Source organism: Oryctolagus cuniculus, chromosome X, assembly GCF_051225735.1.
Source record: "Oryctolagus cuniculus isolate XC-2025 breed Fujian yellow rabbit chromosome X, ASM5122573v1, whole genome shotgun sequence".
Lineage (NCBI taxonomy): Eukaryota > Metazoa > Chordata > Mammalia > Lagomorpha > Leporidae > Oryctolagus > Oryctolagus cuniculus.
Window position 1 is genome coordinate 28,731,694 of NC_142888.1, and position 20,790 is coordinate 28,752,483.

The following is a 20,790-nucleotide window of genomic DNA, read 5'->3' on the forward strand; positions in this document are numbered from 1 at the left end:
TAAAGTAGGTCTTATACCTATTTTATATATATATATATATATATATATATATGCTACAAGTCCTCCCCAGTTTTTATTTCTCTTTTGATTTTATTTTCATGAATCAAACTACTACTTTCAAAAATATTTATTTTATTTATTTGAAAGGCAGAGAGAGAGAGAGAGAACGAATGAATCAATCTCCCATCTGTTAGTTCACTCCCCCAAATGGCAGCAACATCCAGGGCTGAACCAGGCCAAAGCCAGGAACCAGGAACTCAATGCAGGTGTGACAGAGGCTTGGGCACATGGGCCATCATCCCCTACCTTCCCAGGCACATTAGCAGGGAGCTGTATTGGAAACAGAGCAGCCAGGACTTAAATGGATACTCAAATATGGGATTCCAGTGTCACAGGTGGTTGCTTAGCTCACTGTGCCACAATGCCAGCCCCAAAGTATTACTTTTATATGGCTAAACTTAATTTGTCACTCTTCTACTTTTTCCTCTGGTGAGGTAACTTTTATGTTTTTTTGTTTTAATTTTTGGTCATGTTTTAAAAAATATTCCCCAAATAATCTATATTTTATTATAGTATTTTATTCTTCTATATTTTATGTAAATAAAATATGATGTATTAGAAATTAATTTAAGACATGAAGTAGGGATTCAACGTTATGTTTTTTGAACTATGTAAATTTACTACTACCACCTATTAAATAATATATTATTTCCCCACAGAGATAAAGCATCATATTTACCAGCTACTAATATTTGCATTTATTTAGATCAGTTTCTAGGCTCTTTATTCTGTTCTTTTGAATCACTTGTCTATTCCTAAGTAAAGCTTTGATTATGGTGCCTTTATTTATTTTGACAATTGGTACAAATTGTCTCCTCTTATTCCTCTTTATCCTTATTTTCTTGATTGACATTTCATTGTTTATATTTCCAGACTATTATGAGATTCATTTTATTTTACTTTCCCAAAAATGATACTGAGTTTATAGATTCATATCAAATTTATCTATTTTCTTTCTAATCCAGAACAAGGTATACCTTTCCATTTAAACAAATGTTTATTTTTTTTTATTTGACAGGTAGAGTTACAGACAGAGAGAAAGATACAGAGAGAAAGGTCTTCCTTCCATTTGTTTACCCCCCAAATGGCCGCTATGGCCAGCACTGCGCCAATCTGAAGCCAGGAGCCAGGAGCCTCCTCCTGGTCTCCCATGAGGGTACAGGGCCCAAGCACTTGGGCCATCCTCCACTGCCCTCCCAGGCCACAGCAGAGAGATGGATTGGAAGAGGAGCAACCAGGACTAGAACCCAGTGCCCATATGGGATGCCAGTGTCACAGGCGGAGGATTAACCAAGTGAGCCACGGTGCCGGGCCCAAAACAAATGTTTCTTAAAGTCCTTCTGTAAAGTTTCTAAATTTCTTTACACATGTTTGTTACTTTGTGTTTGGCTTATTATTGGGTGACATGATTCTATTTGTTGTTGTATATGGGAAATATATTTGTACACACACACACACACATATATATATATACACACCTTATATGTTATACATAGTAACAGTATCATTACTTTTTATAATTAATATTGCAACACATTTTGTTATACAGAAATCTGAAATACAAGGAACTAATAACTGGCTATCCTTATTAAAATGATCTATAAAACTAGATCCTAAAAATAATTACCATATATTAACTACTTCAATGTGGGGATGGGGTTGAGGTTAGAAATTAAACACAATAAAATATAGAGTAAGAAACTGACTCCAGAAATTAGTTAATCCTACTGATATAGTTTGAATATGATTTTCCCTCATTAAAACTCATATTGAGGCATAGTTTCCAATGTAGTTATGTTAAGAGATGGCAGAAACTTTAAGAGGTAGTGAGGTCATGGGGCTTTCATCCTCAGGAAGTGATTCATGTAGTTCTCACAAATGTGGGTTAGTGATCGCATGAGTACAGTTAGAAATCAAGCATGACTTCCTCAGCTTCCTCTTGCATACATATTCAGTCCATAGGAACCAGACCATTTCTCCTTTCCACTTCTCCACCATGACATGAGCAGCATATATACCTCTCAAGGAGCTGAGCAGATGCCAGCACCATGCGTTTGGGCTTCCAGAACCACAAACCAAAATGAGCATCTTTCCTTTATAAAGTACCCAGCCTCAGGTATTTTGTTACAGCAAAGGAAAATGATCTAAGACACTTACCCTAAACCAACTGAAGAGATTCCAACAACTTCATCTCTGAAACAGCCATTTCTAGCTGAACACTTCCAGACATGGAAAACGCACCACCTTCTTTAGAGCTCCTTAGCAGACAGCTCCTGTTAAACAAAGTTAGTTGTCCTTAATGTGTTGTACTATGAGAATTAACAGTAAAACTAGTCTTCAAACAGTACTTTATACTTTGTGTGTCTGTGTGCGTGCAAACTGTTGAAATCTTTACTCAATATACAGTTGATCTTCTGTATATAAAGATAATTAAAATGAATTTTAATGAAGAATGGGATGGGAGAGGGAGTAGGAGATGGTATGATTTGTGGGTGGGAGGGTGGTTATGGGGGAAAAACCACTATAATCTAAAAGTTGTACTTTTGAAATTTATATTTATTAAATAAAAGTTTTTAAAAAAATAAAGCACATTTTCAGCGAAAAAAATAAAATAAACAAAGTTAGAAAGAGCTGGTTACCCTCTTGGTCCTGGTGTTTTTTTGTTCTTTTCAAAAGAAAAAAATAGAATTTAATCTTTATCTATAGGACCCTGCAAGATAATGAAATTCCACACAGAAATAAGAAACCCATTCAGAATATAAACTTCATATAGTATGTACAGTTTGAAATTGTTCAACTATAGTTTTGTTGCAAGAAGTGCTACAGTAATAAGCCACACTAAAAGAGTCCTTAGTAGAGAAACAGTAAGACTATATGAAACATAAGAAACATACAGGGCTGGTGCTGCGGCGCAGCAGGCTAAGCCGCCTGCAACACTGGCCTAACATATGAGCACTAGTTCAAGTGCCAGTTGCTCTACTTCTGATGGAGCCCCTGCTAATGCACCTGGGAAGCAGGAGAAGATAGCCCAAGTACTTGGGCCCCTGTCACCCATGTGGGAAACCTGGATGGAGTTCAAGGCTTCCTGGCTTCAGCCTGGCCCCATCCGGGCCATTGTAGCCATTTGGGGAGTGAAGCAGTGAATTGAAGATATATATATATACACACACACACACACACACACACACACACATATATACATACATACATATACACATATATATGATAAATATACATATATATGATATATGATATATAAGATAGATTTATATAAGATATAAGATAGATATATTACCTCCCTCCCTCCTCATAACTCTGCCTTTCAAATAAATAAATAATTTTTTAAAGTTCATGGAAAATTTATATTATGAAAAAATTTACAGAGGAAGGCATTTACTCTAGTAGCTAACATGCCAGTTAACACCCCATACTGGAATGCTTGCCTTCAATAACAGCTTAAGCAGCTTGTAACTCCAGCTTCCTAGTAATGTGGTCCCTAGGAGGCAGCAGCAACAGCTCAAGTGATTGAGTCCCTGCCACTCATGTGGCAGACCAGGATTGAGTTTCAGCCAGCCCAACCCTGGCTCTTGCTGGCATTTCAGCAGTGAACCAGCAGATAGGAGCTCTCTACCTGCCCCTGTCCTCTATCTTTCAACTTAAAAAAAGACTATATGTGAATTTTAAAAATTGTTTGCACCAAAACAAATCTTTTTTTTTTTTTTAAGATTTATTTATTTGAAAGAGTTATAGAGAGAGGTAGAGCCAGAGAGAGAGAGAGAGAGAGGTCCTCCATCCACTGGCTCACTCCCCAAATGAAAACAACAGCCGGAGCTGAGCTGATCTGAAGCCAGGAGCCAGGAGCTTCTTCCAGGTCTCCCACGTGGGTGCAGGGGACCCAAGGACTTGGGCCATCTTCCACTGCTTTCCCAGGCCATAGCAGAGAGCTAGATTGGAAGTAGAGCAGCCAGGACTTGAACTGGCGCCCATATGGGATGCCAGCACTGCAGGCCAGGGTTTTAACCTGCTGCGCCATAGTGCCAGGCCCCCCAAAAAATCTTTTAATGCCATTTTCCCAGAAAGTTTTTAAAGTACCCTCATAGTATACACTGGTTCTGACTTCTCAGAGTCAACACAGAAAATATGCTTCCTTTTCAATACTGGCTCTTCATACACATGAAAAACAATCATATTAGACCTCAGGACACTCAGGTAAGCCTCCCTTAGGTTCTTCACCAATGTTCTGTGTGCCAGCATTTTCAAACCTTTTGAATTGCTTGCCACTTTCAAGGAATCCCATATTTACCCCCATCTGATGGTGAATTTTCCCAATATTCTCTTCATAGACGCTAAAGCAATAGCTCTTTTAGTATCTGAGAACTGCAAAAATCCACATTTGCATACTAATTCAAATCGTAAGGCTCCAATAACCTCTAATTTTGTAGTGAATATTCATAAACATTTGCACTACATTCAGTAAAATGGAATGAGATTTTAAAATTCATTTTATTCTCCAGTGGGAAGCAGCTCAAGAAATTTAGGAACCAGTCCACCAGAGTGGACACAATTTATGAGTAACAGTTCTAAATTGCTTGGATGTTTGTCATGTCTGAGCTGAAAAATGCAAATGAGGTGCTAGTTCCATAAATCTGGTACAGGAACATTTTATATTTGCATTGAGTAAAGCATCTTTTACTGTTTTAAAAATAACTAAGCACAGATAAGCCTAGCTATCTGCTCTAGAAGAAAACAAAGATACAAAAAACACCCTTGGTTTACTACTTTTCATGTGTTCTAATTGGTGATTAGATATTGAAAGAAAATTGATGTGACTGTTAATCTTTAGAAAGATCAAGGAAAACAATTATTCTTCTGGGGTAAAAATGTACCAAGAGGGGCCGGCATTGTGGTATAATTGGTAAAGCCACCATCTGCGACATCAGCATCTCATATGGGCACTGGTTCAAGTCCCGGCTGCTCCACTTCCAAACCAGCTCCCTGGTAATGTGCCTGGGGGAACAGCAGAGGATGGTCCAACTTCTTGAGCCCCTGCACTTGGGGAGACATGGAAGAAGCTCTTGGATCCTGGCTTCAGTCTGGCCTGGTCCTGGCTGTTGTGGCCATTTGGCAAGTGAAAAAGCAGATGGAAGATTCTCTCTCCCTCTCTCTCTCTCTCTCTCTCTCTCTCTGTGTGTGTGTGTGTGTGTGTGACTCCTTTAGATAAATATTGTTTAAATTTACCCAGAAATAACCAAAAATAGCATTACCAGACTTTTAGTATTTACTACATGGTTATTATGCAACAAACCTTAAAGTATGGCAAATCTGACACATTCCAAGGGAAATGTGAAGTGGTATATTTGAATTGTTTCTTCCAGAAATGTGTTAGTAAAATATCCAAATCAATGCAGTGTTTTCCAGGAGGAAAAGCAAAATCTAAATTCAATATTAGTAGTGAATGATGTTCAAACTAATTTTTAGGTAATGAATACATGACAAAGAAGAAGGGAAATGCCCAATTTCTTATCTCTTTGTACTTTCAAATAGGTTTCATCAGTAGTATAGCACAAATCAAGCTGACCCAAATCCAAAAATGACTCTTTCTTTCTTGAATGGCAACAGTAAATCCAATCTTCTCTATGTCATCATTAAATTAATCTACATATTCATCTCTTCAGGATGCTTCTGTGTGTAACTACCAAACTGACTAGATAGCTGATTACAGACTCCATAAACATCTTGCTGAGTGAGGTTTGCCATTTTCACCTAAAACAGATATTAGAGCAGTGTATTTTAGTTATACCATTTGATACATACATACATATATATGTGTGTGTGTGTGCGTGCATGTGTGTATATATATGTATATATGTACCAATTATAAAATTTTGTTTTGTTAACAGTTCTTTTATAGTTTTAACTGTTGTTTTCACATATATTAAGTAGAAAGAATAGCAGATACAGTCTCCCATTCAGGATGGTATCAGTCATGTAGGATAGGGCAGGTCCTGGAAGAAGGGGGTGGGGCTTAGGAAAAAGTGTAAGTGCATCCTGTTGCTTTTTTGAACTCTTCAGGGCCTCAGAGGACAGGCCACTCCAGAGCAGAAGGAGAAAGATGGCACCTGACACATGATGTAACTTGCCCAAGTAGGAGAAGCAAAGATTAAGATAACTAAGCCTTACAGTATAAACAATGTGCTCCCAGAGATGAGTTCCTTTTGCTGTCTACGAACCTGAATAAATTCTTGGAGCAGGGTATATAGTACTTACAAGGACAGACTCTGGAGTCACATTGCCTGGGCTGGGATTCTGAGCTTCGTACTTTCCAGCTGGGTAAGCATGAACAAACTTCACTATCTTGTGCCTCTGTTTCCTGAGTGAGTAGTACCTATTCCATTAGTTTTTGTGAGAATTAAATGAGTTAATATGCAGAAAGTACTTATATAGAACTTACTAAGTGCCAGACATTGTTCTCAGTGGCAGCTGTGGCATGTTTCATCTTACTCTCAAGAGTAATTTGCAGCATTTTGGGGAGAGCCATGAGTTTACTTTTTGGAGAACACCATCTCGTTAGGTCAGAATGTTGACAGTGGGAACTAGTGAGACACCAGTAGGAAGATGAATGTTTAAAAAGTAAATGTTAATGCTACAAGGTCCATCTTTTCCTTTTCAGGTGGAGATGCTCTCTATTGCAAACTCTGAAAGCACAGAGTTTCTATTATATTAGGAAGACACAAGATTTATTTATAAGCTCTAAGTTTAGTAAATATGCATCAAATATCTGCAGTATGACAGATGCTAGGGACACTTAACAATTTGCTAATTGCATACACATTAAATGTATTATATGTATACATATAATAAATTAATATTGCAAGTTTCTACAAGGTTGTGACTATGTTTTCTTCTTTTTGTATTCTATACATACTCAAGAAGGAGAATAAATATTTTTGAAAGTTTAACCCACCATTTAAGTAGAAATTGACAAATGTATGAGCATTTTCTTTATGTGCATTATTTATTTATACTGACATTCTAGAAATATATGTGCCCAGGAAACAATTGAAGAAATACGATGACTGAATAAATTTAGTTCTTCAAAAATGTCAAGAATCTGTTCTGCTGACAAATGTCAGACTCTGCTACTCCTGCTTTCATATCCTCCCCACTCCCACTCCTGTGACCTTCCAATTGGCACCTACCTGCCATAGATCAATTTTGAGTTTGCAAGTAGTTGAGTTACTTCAGTCTTACATCAGATGGAGTTCACCATCAGGCAAAATTCAATGACTACAGATTCCTGCAGAGTACATGAGCTTTAATTCTCTGCCCTGTCTCCAAGGCTAGAGAATAAGACTTCTCTGCCTTTGTTCCAGGAATCCCCATAGGCCCCTAACACTGTTTTGATTTTGAAACTCTGCCTTATATGTGGGGGTCTTCAAAAAGATCATGGAAGTGCGTATTATGAAAAAAACCTACACCAGGACTTCTAAATTGCTTTGCACCAAAGCAATTCCACTTTCCACAAACTTTTTGAAGTACCCATGTACTTACAGCTCCCCTTTTCTGGTCAGAGGGATCATAACTTTAACACAGAAAGTTCTGGCTTTTGATTCATAATGATCAACTTGCCTCTCAGCCTTGATCTTAAAAGGACCACCAAGATTCCTTGACACATTGTACTGTCTGTTTATTGAACCACTGCCTCTCACCGCAGTCTTCAATGTAGATCCAACAACTTACACCCACCACAAACAACCATGACTAATAACAGACTTGCCATGCCCTTGAACACCATTCTTGCTATCAGGTTTGAGAGTGTACTGTCAATTCTAGGCCCTGTCCACAATAACCATCTTGATTAGCAGTCTACCAACAACTATAGTTGTTGGTACCAACAACTATCAATATATGACAACACACATGATTTTATCTTTGTAAATGGCTATTATTGAGCCTCACTAGAATTCTTGGTGTTTTTTTTTAACATAATGATTGATTGATTTTTGAAAGGCAAAGAGAGACAGATCAATCAATCAATCAATCTTCCATCTGCTGGTTCATTACCCAAATGGCTGCAACAGCCATGACTGAACCAGGCCAAAGCCAGAAGCCAGGAACTCCATCTGGGTCTCCCACATTGGTGGCAGGAACTCATGTACTTCAACCATCTTCCGCTGCCTTCCAAGCCGTGTTAGCAGGGAGCTGGATTGGAAGGAAAGCAGCTGGGGCGCCAATTGGTGCTCTGATATGGTAGGTATCACAATTGGTAGCTTAACCCACTATACCACAATGGTGGCCCCAAATTGTTTCTTTAGATAAGAACAAAACAAAGCAAACCTCCGTAATAAGAAACTGGATAAATGCACCAGTCTCCCCATCCTCTGGGGACATCAGTTGTACAGTATTTCCCTGGGAATCTCCAGCGGGGCCAGCAGTCCAGTGGTACACAATTGTGATTCCTTCAATAATGCACTCTTATTTTTTCTTCCAGGGATTGACTCTGAATTATCCTACTTATACCCAACTCCTTATCTCAGGACCTGTTTAAAGGAATCCCAACTAAGACACATCTTAACTTATGTGAAATCAAAATTATCTTGCTGCTTTTCAGTGAAAATAATATGACTGAGAGATTCTTCCAAAGACAAGGTTTTCTAGCAATGGTACAAACAAATCTTTCCAGATGACTGGTAATACTCAAATTTCAATACACACTGCACAAGTAGGTATCTTCATTACAAATAATAAAAATGAAAATGAATTTATTGAAAGAATAGAAAGCGATGACATAAGTGGTAACAATGTGGGAGAACTGGACTCAGCAAATACAAAAATCTGTTGGAACCACAGTAATTTGGGGTGCTTTTCTTTAAAATTTGCATGCTTTCATTTTATTGGCATCTTGCTAACACTGGAATTTCTATCACCAAATGAAATGTTTTTAATATAAAATAGAACATGCAATGCATCCTATGAATTATTTATAGATTAAACAGCACACATTCAGGAACAGTTTATAATATGCACAGTTCCAGTAAATGTAGCAACCAAGAGAGAAAATGTATAAAATGGAGGAATAGGTTGGGAGTAGCAGAGACTATATTTTATATTTGATGAGCTAGAGGTCAAGGTAGAGCAGGAACAAAACACAGCTCTGGCCTTCTTCGCCTACCTTTTAAAGCAGGCTCATCAATTGTGTTCTAATTGTAACAGTACAGCAGGTAACCCAATCCACACATATACACTAATATATACATAGTGTGCCTATATGGATATAATTCTTAAAGAGTAGCATTGGTTTTCCAAGAAAACAGTGCAAAGGTGAGAGGTACAATTGTCTTTCCCCCAAAGCATTCCATTTTCATGTGATTTCTATTTCTACCTTTCGTGTTTTAGCTTTACCAAACTTCTACTGACCATGAAAGGAATTACCTTGGTAATTCGGAGGGAAACAAGAAGAATGGCTCCTCAAAGTTGAAAATGATCACTATTCTTTCTCTCCAGTCCTATCAGGTCCTGGTGTCTAATTTTTTATGCTTCTATGCTTCTCTGTCTCTCAAGATACTGGTCTTTCCAACTTCTCTCTCCTATAGAATATTTGTGTTTCAGATTACTTTCTCCAGGCAGAACAGCTTCTATTTTCCTATGGTTGAACTTAATTTTATTTCCGGCCCTGACTTTAACCTTTCCTAGTCCAAAAAGAATGATTTCTCCATTTTTTTTTTTTTTTTGGTCAAGGCAACACCTTCCAATTTAGTATCTTCTGTGCATTTAATTATCTGTTTACATGGCAAGATACTGCTTCAATTCAATAAGCTGCTGTTTGTTATTCACTTTTGTTAACTTTTTCTCCCTGCCCTTGACATTCATTTTTGTCTCTGTAACTCAATTTAATTAATTTTTCAAGGACTATTTCTCGATGCAGTATTCATAACTGGGATTAGCAAGAAACTGGACTGAGATGACATTTGTCAAAGTTACAGATTCACAACTAATTCTGCTTCACTTTGACAGTTTTGCACATCGCTGATTGATAATGAGATTGCATATACGAAACCATCTGCATTCTAGAACAATAAATGGGAAACTTAATTTTAAAAAATATAATCACATAGTGCAAATTAAACTACAATACCTAATTGGCTTTATAACCTCAATATGAATATGGTACAAAATACTATTGCTACATTGAAATAGAATGAAACTCAATAACTATCACCAAAACAGTAATAGTAATAAAAATAAAAGGTAGAGGAAATTAAGTGAACATTTACATCTCAGTACAGCAAACTGGTTTTCAAGGTTATTTTGGGGTCTTAAAAAGTTCTTATTTAAGTACAGTTTGCTTATAGAGAAACACCCATGTCATAAGTATGATGTTCAAGGAACATCCCAAATTAAATTTGTTCATGTAATCAACACCAGGAACTTAGCACACCAACAGCTCCCTTCATGTCTTCTCATCACTCTCCTGCCCTGGGGAAACCACTATGCTGATTTATAATAATATAAGTAAGTTTTGCCTGTCTTAGAATTTCATATGAATATAATCAGACTACATATTTTATATCTGGTTTATTTTGCTGAACATTGTATTTGTGATATTCGCTCATGCTGTTGTATTAACTTGTAAGTTACTCATTTCTATTACTGCATAGAATTCAATTTTGTGACTACACCACAACTTATTTCATCATTTGACTATAGATGGGCATCTGAGTAGTTTGCATTTTCTGGCTATTTTTAATAGAGCTGTTATAAAAAGCCTGTAACATCTCTGATGCGTACAAAATAGGAGTTGCATTGCTGATTTATAGGGTAGATGTATGTTTAGATTTAGATCTAACTAAACATTTGAAAGTGGTTATACCAATTTATGCTCCTACTTAAAGTCCCTTATTTATACATCCTCTAAAAATTCATTTACTCATTTGAGAGACAAAAAGGGGTGGGGCACTCCCACATCCACTGGGTCACTCCTGAAACGCCCACAATGACTGAGAGTGGGTCAGGCCAAGGCTAGGAGCCAGGAATTCAGTTCAGATCTCCCATATGAGTGGCAGAAGCCCACTTACTTGAGCCATTATCAGTGCCTTTCAGAGTCTGCATTATCAGGAAATGAATTGGGAGCCAAAGCCAGGTATCAAGCTCATGTACTCTGATACGGAGACATCTTAACTGGCTAGTCCAAACACCTACCCCATCTATCTTTCAAATACTCTCTTCACTTTTTCAATTTCTTTCAAAAAGCAAGCAGAACATCTAATCTGATTCTTTAACCAGTGGATCTAATGACATATAGTCACAAAATATCAGGTAGACATTTTCTCAATGTATATATAATTCCCTTATGCAGTTTGAGGGAATGTGAACATCTGCTCTTTAGACCACAAAGTGTCATATGACAGCACCTTTCATGCAATAGGGGCTCAGAAACATTTGTTGAGTCAATTAATTCAAAAGAATCAGAAAGATTCATCATTGTGTGACTCAACTGTTCCAGTACATTTAAGGCTCTGCCCGAAGTCCCAGCAGCTCAGGTTGCAGGAGGAGTGGCAGCAGTCAGGCAGCCCAGCCTCACAAATGCTCTCAGCACACCACTGCCCACAGGCACCTGGCACTCAGCCTCCCTGCTGCCAAGGATGCCCAAGAGGAAGGTCAGCTCTGCCAAAAGGGTGGTGAAAGAAGAGCCCAAGAGGAGATCAGTGAGGTTGTACTCCTGCACAAGTGGAAATGAAGCCCAAGAAGGCAGCCGGAAAGGGAAGGATAAGTGGGACAAGAGTCCAAACAAAGGGGAGGGGAGAAGCAAAGGAAAAACATGCCAAGGTGGCTAATCAAGAAGCTAATGATTTGCCTGCAGGAAACAGAGCAATTAAAATTGAGGAGAGCCCAGCCCCTGATGAAGCAGAAGATAAAGAAGCCAAGGCTGATTGATATACACCACATCCTATCAGTGGTCCCTGGTTCCCTTCTTATATAATCCAAACGGATATTTTAATCAACTATTTTGTAAATGTAAGTTTTTTAGTAGCTCTAGAAACATTTTTGAGAAGGAAGGAAGCCCACTTCATCCCATTTTGTTTAGTGTAAATGATTTTTTAAGAGGTCAAACCATTTGCTGGTTGTTCATTTTTGGGTACCACAAGAAAACAGTGAGATACTGAATTATGGGAAGCTTTGACTGTCTTGGGTGTCAGCTTAACATTCCATAGTTGGGGGTGGTTTTTATATCCTACAATACAATGCATACTCAATGGCAGTTTGCAGTCACATTCTGCATTTAACCTGTCTTGAATATTTTCAATTACTTCCTCCATGTTGTTTAGTAGAATTGTTTCCTACAGAAAACCAATCCTTGTTGCTCTGTCAGAACCATGTGCACTCTGTAACATCTTTGGTTGTGGTAGTCCAGTTTTCCTAATGACTTTGTTAATATGCAATGAAAGACTGAAAATCTGAGTATGTCTTGTATATGATATTAAATTGTGAATTGGAGGGATTTATTTAACAACAACATTTGAAGATACTGGTATTTGATACCCTCTTAAGGAAAAATTGCCTCTATATTTGAAACTGGAAAGTCACTGGAATAATTTTAAACAGTAAAGAATGATAATTCATGGCTTTTTAGATTTTTGGTATATATGTTAAGAATTGTATATAAATTGAAATGTCTGTGTACTGATTCGCAACACCAATAAAATCTTATTTATGAACAGTTCATTTAAATAAACAAATAGATCTAATAAAAGAATAAGCATAGGAAGAAATAAATAAAGTTTGTTCTATATGTGCTTTTTAATAGTCAAATAATCATTTTTGGGTAAGGAGGTTTTGATGTTGGCATGGACTCTTAATTCAGTCAAAGGGAAAAAAATCCAGATTAATTTAATGTTGATATCATTATTGATGATAAATAATAATGTTACAAATAACTTTAAAAAGACAGCCAGGGGGTGAATGTGGCTCTCTGCAGATGGGGTCTGTATCATATTCAATTTTTATCCCCTAGGGCGCTTAGCACAAGTAGCAGATACAAGGTGATTATTGTGAAATAAATGGTTGAAAAGCAAAACAAAACAAACAAGCAAGAATCTCAGCAGCTTAATACATCTAATTAGATCCTTTATTTAAGCCACCAAGTGACTGTCATGGGAACAAATAGGAGGCTTAGAGAAATAAACAGGAGATGAGGAGACAAAATGGTTACAGAGGAGGCAGAAAACCTGTTTGTGGGCTGTGCTTCAGGTGTTATTTTACTTTAAACTTTTCCAAATCTGCCATTCCCAAAAGTGTTCCCTGGTCATCAATAACTAAATGAAAGAGAATCTTCTGATTTCTAATAATTTCTTATGTGATAAATCACAAATTTTTATACATGTAGGTACAGCATCTTATTTTTAAATGTTTTTCAAGAGTTTTGCTATTTTTTTTGCTTATGTTTCTTAAAAACTAGATTAACTTTTAAAAAATAGTTCAGGGGCCAGTGCTGTGGCATAGCAGGTGGGGCTGCTGCCTGCAGTGCCTACATCCCATGTGGATGCCGGTTCGAGTCCTGGCTGCTCCATTTTTGGTCCAGCTCTCTGCTATGGCCTGGGAAGGCAGTGGAGGATGGCCCAAGTCCTTGGGCCCCTGCGACCGCATGTGAGACCCAAAAGAAGCTCTTGGCTTCTGGTTTCGGATCACCACAGCTCCGGCCATTGTGGCCAACTGGGGAGTGAACCAGCAGATGGGAGACCTCTCTCTCTCTCTCTGCCTCTTCTTCTCTGTGTAACTCTGGCTTTCAAATAAATAAATAAATCTTTAAAAAATAAAAATAAAAAATAAATAAAGTAGTTCAATAACCACTACGGTATTTTGCTAAAATATAATCTCAGAGGATAAATCTGGTTTTATATTTTCTTGTGATAACTAATATTTAATGTACTCTAAAAAAGGGACTGTTAATTGTCCTAATGTTTTTCCCTCAGTCCCTCAGGTAATCTAATACCTGTACAACATTTAGACACTGCACATATGTGACAACAAACAAGAACAATGATGCAATGCCAAGGTTCACCCTCTGATACACCTTTTATGTCTCCAAAGAAGAAATGGAATTGTTTATGGCTGATGATATCCTAAGGAATGCTTTAGAACCTATGTTCTTTTCTACTTAGCTGTAGTAGATATGGGTCGATCTTTTTGTGTGTTTTGTGTGTGTGTGTGTTGTTGTTGTTTCCTTCCTAAATTCGGAATGCATCTAAGGTTTTATGGATATCAGACATGATACTGAGTCATGAAACAAGCAGAAGTATGAGATTCAACTTAGGGAATTCCAAATTGAACCTCCACTCCAAGAAATGTTTGATGCATCTCCTCAAAGGGGAATTGTACAACCAATTCCTAATTATTTAAGAACTGACTAGTCAGTACATTGACAAACCACTTAATTTTTTGACCCTCCTGGCTTCAAACTTATGGATATTTTCTTATTCATTCTTAGCTCCAAAGGGTATAAAGAAAATAATAATGAAGGTACAATTCTAAGAAGTCTTTACTTAGGTAGAAATAAAGAAGGTTAATAATCATAAGAAAACAGAGTAGTATTGACTTTGGAAATTATTTTTCATATTATCTATAGGTTTAAATTTCTTAGTATAGCAAAGTGACCAAGGATATAATTAATTTACTTGAGTATAAAAACGGATACCTGGAGATGTTCAAAGTTGATCTATTGTGTGACTCTGTTATCAAAACCTTGAGGAAGAGAACAAAGTGATGTATACAGTTTGGAGTTTCCTATGAAGAAGTACATGTTTCCAGTTACAACTGTTTTGGAAAAGGATAACCGTACATATTCAAAACATAGTTAGTTAGCTTGGGCCGGCGTCATGGCTCACTTGGCTAATCCTCTGCCTGCAGTGCCGGCATCCCATATGGGCGCCAGATTCTAGTCCCGGATGCTCCTCTTCCAGTCCAGCTCTCTGCTGTGGCCCGGGAGGGCAGTGGAGGATGTCCCAAGTGCTTGGGCCCTGCACCCGCATGGGAGACCAGGAGAAGTACCTGGCTCCTGGCTTCGGATCGGCGCAGCACCAGCTGTAGCAGCCATTTTGGGGGTGAACCAACGGAAGGAAGACCTTTCTCTCTGTCTCTCTCTATCACTATCTATATCTCTACCTGTCAAATAAAAAAAATTAAGAAAAAAAAACATAGTTAGCTGTTATTGGCAAAAGTCTTCAGGAAATACTGAATGATCTAATGTTCTCAACTGTGCTTAGAAAGAGCTATTTTCATGGCTTACTGGTAGAGATTCAGTGATTTGAGCAACCAGGGATTACGTTAAAAGCCTGGGATAGAATGAAGTGAAAATGTTGAGGAAAACATAGAAAGAGGAAAAATGAGAAGGAAAGCTGGGAGAGGTGATACAGAGCTTAGGGGTCCCAGGAACTCTGTCTCAGAGATCTTAGTCCTAGCCCCCTATTTATTTTGAGATCTTGAGAAAGTCACTGAATTAAAGTCACAATTTCCTTGTTTTTCCAAATAATTTCTTCCGTGTTTGTGTGTATTTATGAAGAACAGATGAGATCTGCATGCAAACTGTTTTAAAAATTATCTTATGGGGTGGTCGTTGTAGCACAGCAAGTTAAACCACTGCTTGGGATGCCAACATCTGGTATCAGAGTGCCAGTTTGGAGCCCAGGTTGCTCTGCCTCTGGTCCAGCTTCCTACGAATGTACTTGGGAGGCAGAACATCATAATTCAAGTTCCTGGACCCTTGCTACCCACATGGGAGACCTAGATGGAGTTTTGGGCTCCTGCCTTCAGCCTTGCAAAGCCCTGGCTATCGTAGGCATTTGGGGGAATGAACCAGCAAAAGGAAGATCTGTCCTTCTCTTCTCTTTCTCGCTCTGTATGTGACTGTGCTTTTGAAGTAAATAAATTTTTAAAATTTTTTTTATAAATATACACATTTAACAAGCCATTTTGGAGGATGAGTTTGAAGAGCAGTAGAAATCTAACTATATTTTTCTAACTTGAGACCTCTGAAGACCACAGCAGGCACCCAGGTGAATTTGTAATTTTGGATCATACGAATGGTCCAAAAAATGGCAAAGTTTGGAAAGTGGAGAGAGAAGAAAAGTCTAATATGTAATGAATCCTTGCCATATATTAGACTCCTTACATTTATTATATCACCTAACCTCTCACTAAACCCTGTGAGGTAGTTATTATTTTCTCCATTTTAAAAATGTTGAAAAAAAGCTTGAAATAGCCGAGGAACTTGTCCAAATTCATGCAGATAATGAGAGTATGAAACAAGCCATGAATCCATGTGTATTTTAACCTACATTCAGGATTTAGTTGCCCACCAAGTTATTTTGTTCACAAAGAGTCCCTTAATAACAGAAGAGGACAAATTGGAAGCCCAAAAGATTTAGTTTGTGCAATTTTAACAATCATACTACAAGTCTCAATCATTTTCCCTTAAAATTTCATGAAAATATTTAAACTTCTCTATACCCTATTTTAATATCAAGTAATGTCTTTGGTTATTCTCCATCAAACAAAAATCTCACTCTAAAAATAATGAGCCTTATGGTTTTATGTGCCCCTTGCTAAATTCTCAAGGATCCACTGAAGATATCTGTCTAAGACTTAATACTCTTAAGGACAGAAGAGAGAAATAACAGGTATTTCCACTATCACAAGGTGCAAAATTTCAACTTAGGTTGCAAGAATGTATGCATGCATTCAATGCATGCATGTGAATAGGGAGGGATGTATAAGGCATGTGCATATGTAGATGTACAAATCTGTGTATGTATAGATACATACTAACAAATATATACTACCTCTGTTCATTGAAAAGACATAGAAGCAAAGATACCCTCGTAGTAATGAACTCATATCTCTCAGAACTTCTTTTCTGAATGCTATGCTCTGTAAAAAGAACCAGAGTTCATTGCAAAATGGCTGATTCCAGAGCATGTCAAAATTTGAATGAGCTCCCACTGGCCAAATCTGGGGAAATTTGAGCATGAAAATAAGTAAAACATTATAAGTTAATGAAGAAAATAGAAATGGTTAAGTCCATACAGATATAAATAATGAGGGTAGGGGAAAGCTCTTCATTACAGTATGATCTCAATTAATAAATGTCAAAGAACTTAGGGAGTTAGAAAATCATCATGTTGCAATCATCATAGTAATAACGGATTCAAGCTAGAATCACTAACAGCTGCTAAAACTAGTGAGTTAAAAGTTTGATTTGGAACAGTATATTTACACAGTCTAAGTATCACCAATACCTTATTATAAAATGGACTTTTTACAGTGAAAAACCTGGTGACCACCACCTTAACCAAGTAATAAAAGTTATTTTTTTTTTTTTTACAGGCAGAGTGGACAGTGAGAGAGAGAGACAGAGAGAAAGGTCTTCCTTTGCCGTTGGTTCACCCTCCAATGGCCGCCGTGGCCGGCGCGCTGCGGCCAGCGCACTGCGCTGATCCGATGGCAGGATGGCAGGAGCCAGGTCCTTCTCCTGGTCTCCCATGGGGTGCAGGGCCCAAGCACTTGGGCCATCCTCCAGTGCACTCCCTGGCCACAGCAGAGGGCTGGCCTGGAAGAGGGGCAACCGGGACAGAATCCGGCACCCCGACCGGGACTAGAACCTGGTGTGCTGGCGCCACAAGGCGGAGGATTAGCCTAGTGAGCCACGGCGCCAGCCCAGAGGCTAGAAATTAAATTCTGCAGTGATCCAGAACTAAATCCTGAAATAGGAGGAAAAATCTATATCCTAATACAGTATATTATTGGAAAAATTTATCAAATTTGAGGGTAAATTGTCAATTAAATAATAAAGTATTAATTTCTTAAGATTTATTTATTTATTTGAAAGTCAGAGTTACACAGAGAGAGAAGGAAAGGCAGAGAGGGGGAATGAGAGATCTTCCATCCCTTGGTTCACTTCCCAGTTGGACACAACGGCCAGAGCTGTGCCAATCCAAAGCCAGGAGCCAGAATCCAGGAGCTTCCTTGGGATCTCCCACGTGGGTGCAGGATCCCAAGGACCTGGGCCATCTTCCACTGCCTTCCCAGGCCATAGCAGAGAGCTGGATCAGAAGTGAAGCAGCCTGGACTCAAACCAGCACCCACATGTGATGCCAGCACTGAAGGCGGTGACTTTACCGGCCACAGCACTGCACCGGCCCCAATAATGTATTAATTTAAATTACCTTGGGGCTGGCGCTGTGGTGCAGTGGGTTAAAGCTCTGGCCTGCAGTGCCAGCATCCCATATGGGTGCCAGTTTGAGTGCAGATGCTCCACTTTCAAACCAGCTCCCTGATAATGCACCTAGGAATACAGCAGAGGATGGCCCCAGTCCTTGGGCCCCTGTACCCACATAGGAGACCCAAAATAAGCTCCTGGCTTTGGATCGGCTCAGCTCCAGCCATTGCAGCCATTTAGGGAGTGAACCAGTGAATGGAAGACCTCTGTGTGCATGTGTGTGTGTGTCTACCTCTCTCTGTAACTCTTTCAAATAAATAAAATACAAAAAAAAGAACTCTGCAAAAACAATGAATTTCCCAAATATTTTCATTATCTGTGGAAATGTAAGAAAATGCTTTTATGCTTAGTAAAAAAAAAAGTACTACATATTAAAATATTAAGAAATAAAGGGGCATGATGTCTTCGGCTTACTCTTCAATGTTTCAGAAAATATTCACATGAAGGAATGTCAAAATGTAAATAAAATGTATACTCTTTGTAACTTTAAATCTGAAATTACACCAAAATTAAAAAGTTACAAATTCCAATCTTATCTTTAATTTCCCCTATTAAGTTTTGCCAAATACCTCATAATACATCAGTAGAGAGATTATTTGTAGTTTACATATATTTCTACGTGTGCTGTAAGCACATCATAATGTAGTCATGTGCCACTTAATAATATTTTCAGTCAATGACATACCACATACACGTCGGCAGTCCCATTTAGAGTGCCTACTGCTGTTGTGGCCATCTTAGCTTGTGTAAGTACATCATTCTATGATATCTGCATAATGATGAAATTGGCTAATGACACATTTCTCATAATATGTCTCAATCATTAAGCAATGTACGACTGTATAAATTACTGAGTTTTGATACTGTCATCATTTAAATACTTCCCCAATGTGTTTGCTTTAATTTTCTGAGTATGTTTATGCTTTTCTTCCTTTCTTCATTTGGATAGTTTCAGGGCCACCTGAAAGACTGTAGAGCTTGAAACTATGTCTACTGAAGGTACATTTTCATCATTTGATATGCAAAGCCTGAACAGTTCAGGGCCTATTCATATGTTAAGGTCAAATAATAGTCAATGTTGCAGAGAGTACTCTGGAGACTGTAGTCAAATTAATCACTTTCAAAATCTTTTTCTGCCATTAACTAATTATGATCATAGCAAATATCTTGATCTTGCAGAATCTGTTTCTAAATTTTAACTAGCATTTAGGATTATGGTGATAACCAGTTACCAATTATGTAAAATGGACATAGTCAATAATCAATAAATGCAAATTGTGTTCATTTTAACCACATTCTTTTCTTCTGGAAGAGATTCACACTTCCTATTAACATTCCTATAGTTTTCATGCCTCTAAATAAGAGAAAACACTACATTTTGCCAATTGCAATACAGCTAACAAATTCAAACACTTTGAAGAGAATAGTGGCAGTAATCTTAGATTATCCAATTCAGGCTCCATATCTTATTTTAAACAATTTTTATTTATACATTCAGATAGCTTAAAAAGTTAAACAGATCTACTAGGCTTATAACAAGAAGAAATAGTAGTCTTCAACTTTCCTGTTTACTGTATTTTCCCTAGTCTTCTAAGTCTTTTAGCTATCTTTTAATGTTAACCTCCATTAAAGAAAGCATTTCTATATTTAAGTATTTCTATATCTTTAGTCTGTGTAGGAGACTAAAATATCCCACGCTAAAATATACCTCTTTGGCATAATGATTATCTTGAGCTGATTACTTTGAAAAACTTCAGACATAGGAGAAGCCCTGAAAACAGAATCAAAGTTACTCTAAAGGAGAGTTACATCATAAAGGAAATCTCCATTTATAAGGGTGTCTCCCTCCCTCTCTATCAGGGAAAAGTGACTAAATCACTATAGATTCATCAGTGGAGAAGGCCTGACTTAGTTATGCATAACAAACCTTACTTTTTTTTTAACCATTTCTTGGGCAGCTCCCTCAGTACTGGCCTCCCCACCACTCTTAGTTTCAGTTCAGGCTGAATCCAAAGCTATTTTTTTGATATTTAATCATTTTTCCTGAGCATCTCCCATGTACACATGAGGTATATTTATTATTAAACTTTCATTTGTTTTTATCTTGTTAATCACTCTTTTGTTAAAGATGTCCTTTCAAACTAAGAACTATGAAATATAGAAAATTTTTTTCCTCCCCTACATCCTTATAGGAATGGATATTATTCCACTGCTTTCTAACTTCTAATGTTGCTGAGATGTTAAATGTCATCTTTATTTCATTTATTTTGTGAGTGATCTAATTTTTTCTCTGGAATATTTTAGGGCCCTCTAACTCCAGTATCCTGAGGTTCCAAACATAGTACATTGTAATTGACTTTCTTCTCTTTACCATTTTTTTTGTGTTGAATTCTTAATGGGCTCTTGTAGGTTGGTTTAGCAAGTCTGTTGATTCCAAGAAATGTTATTGTGTTATTCCT

The 20,790-nt window shown here is 37.7% G+C and overlaps 1 long non-coding RNA gene across 1 annotated transcript in view; it reads right to left on the reverse strand.

Moving 5' to 3' along the window:
* Positions 1-209: 209 nt before the first annotated feature.
* Positions 210-20,790, reverse strand: part of LOC149119587 (uncharacterized) — a 298,961-nt gene continuing 278,380 nt past the window's right edge. Inside the window, exons 3-4 of the long non-coding RNA XR_016227888.1 lie at positions 2,218-2,333; positions 210-330 (exon numbers count right to left, since the gene is read on the reverse strand). This is a non-coding gene — a long non-coding RNA (uncharacterized LOC149119587). The remainder of the gene's footprint in view (positions 331-2,217; positions 2,334-20,790) is intronic.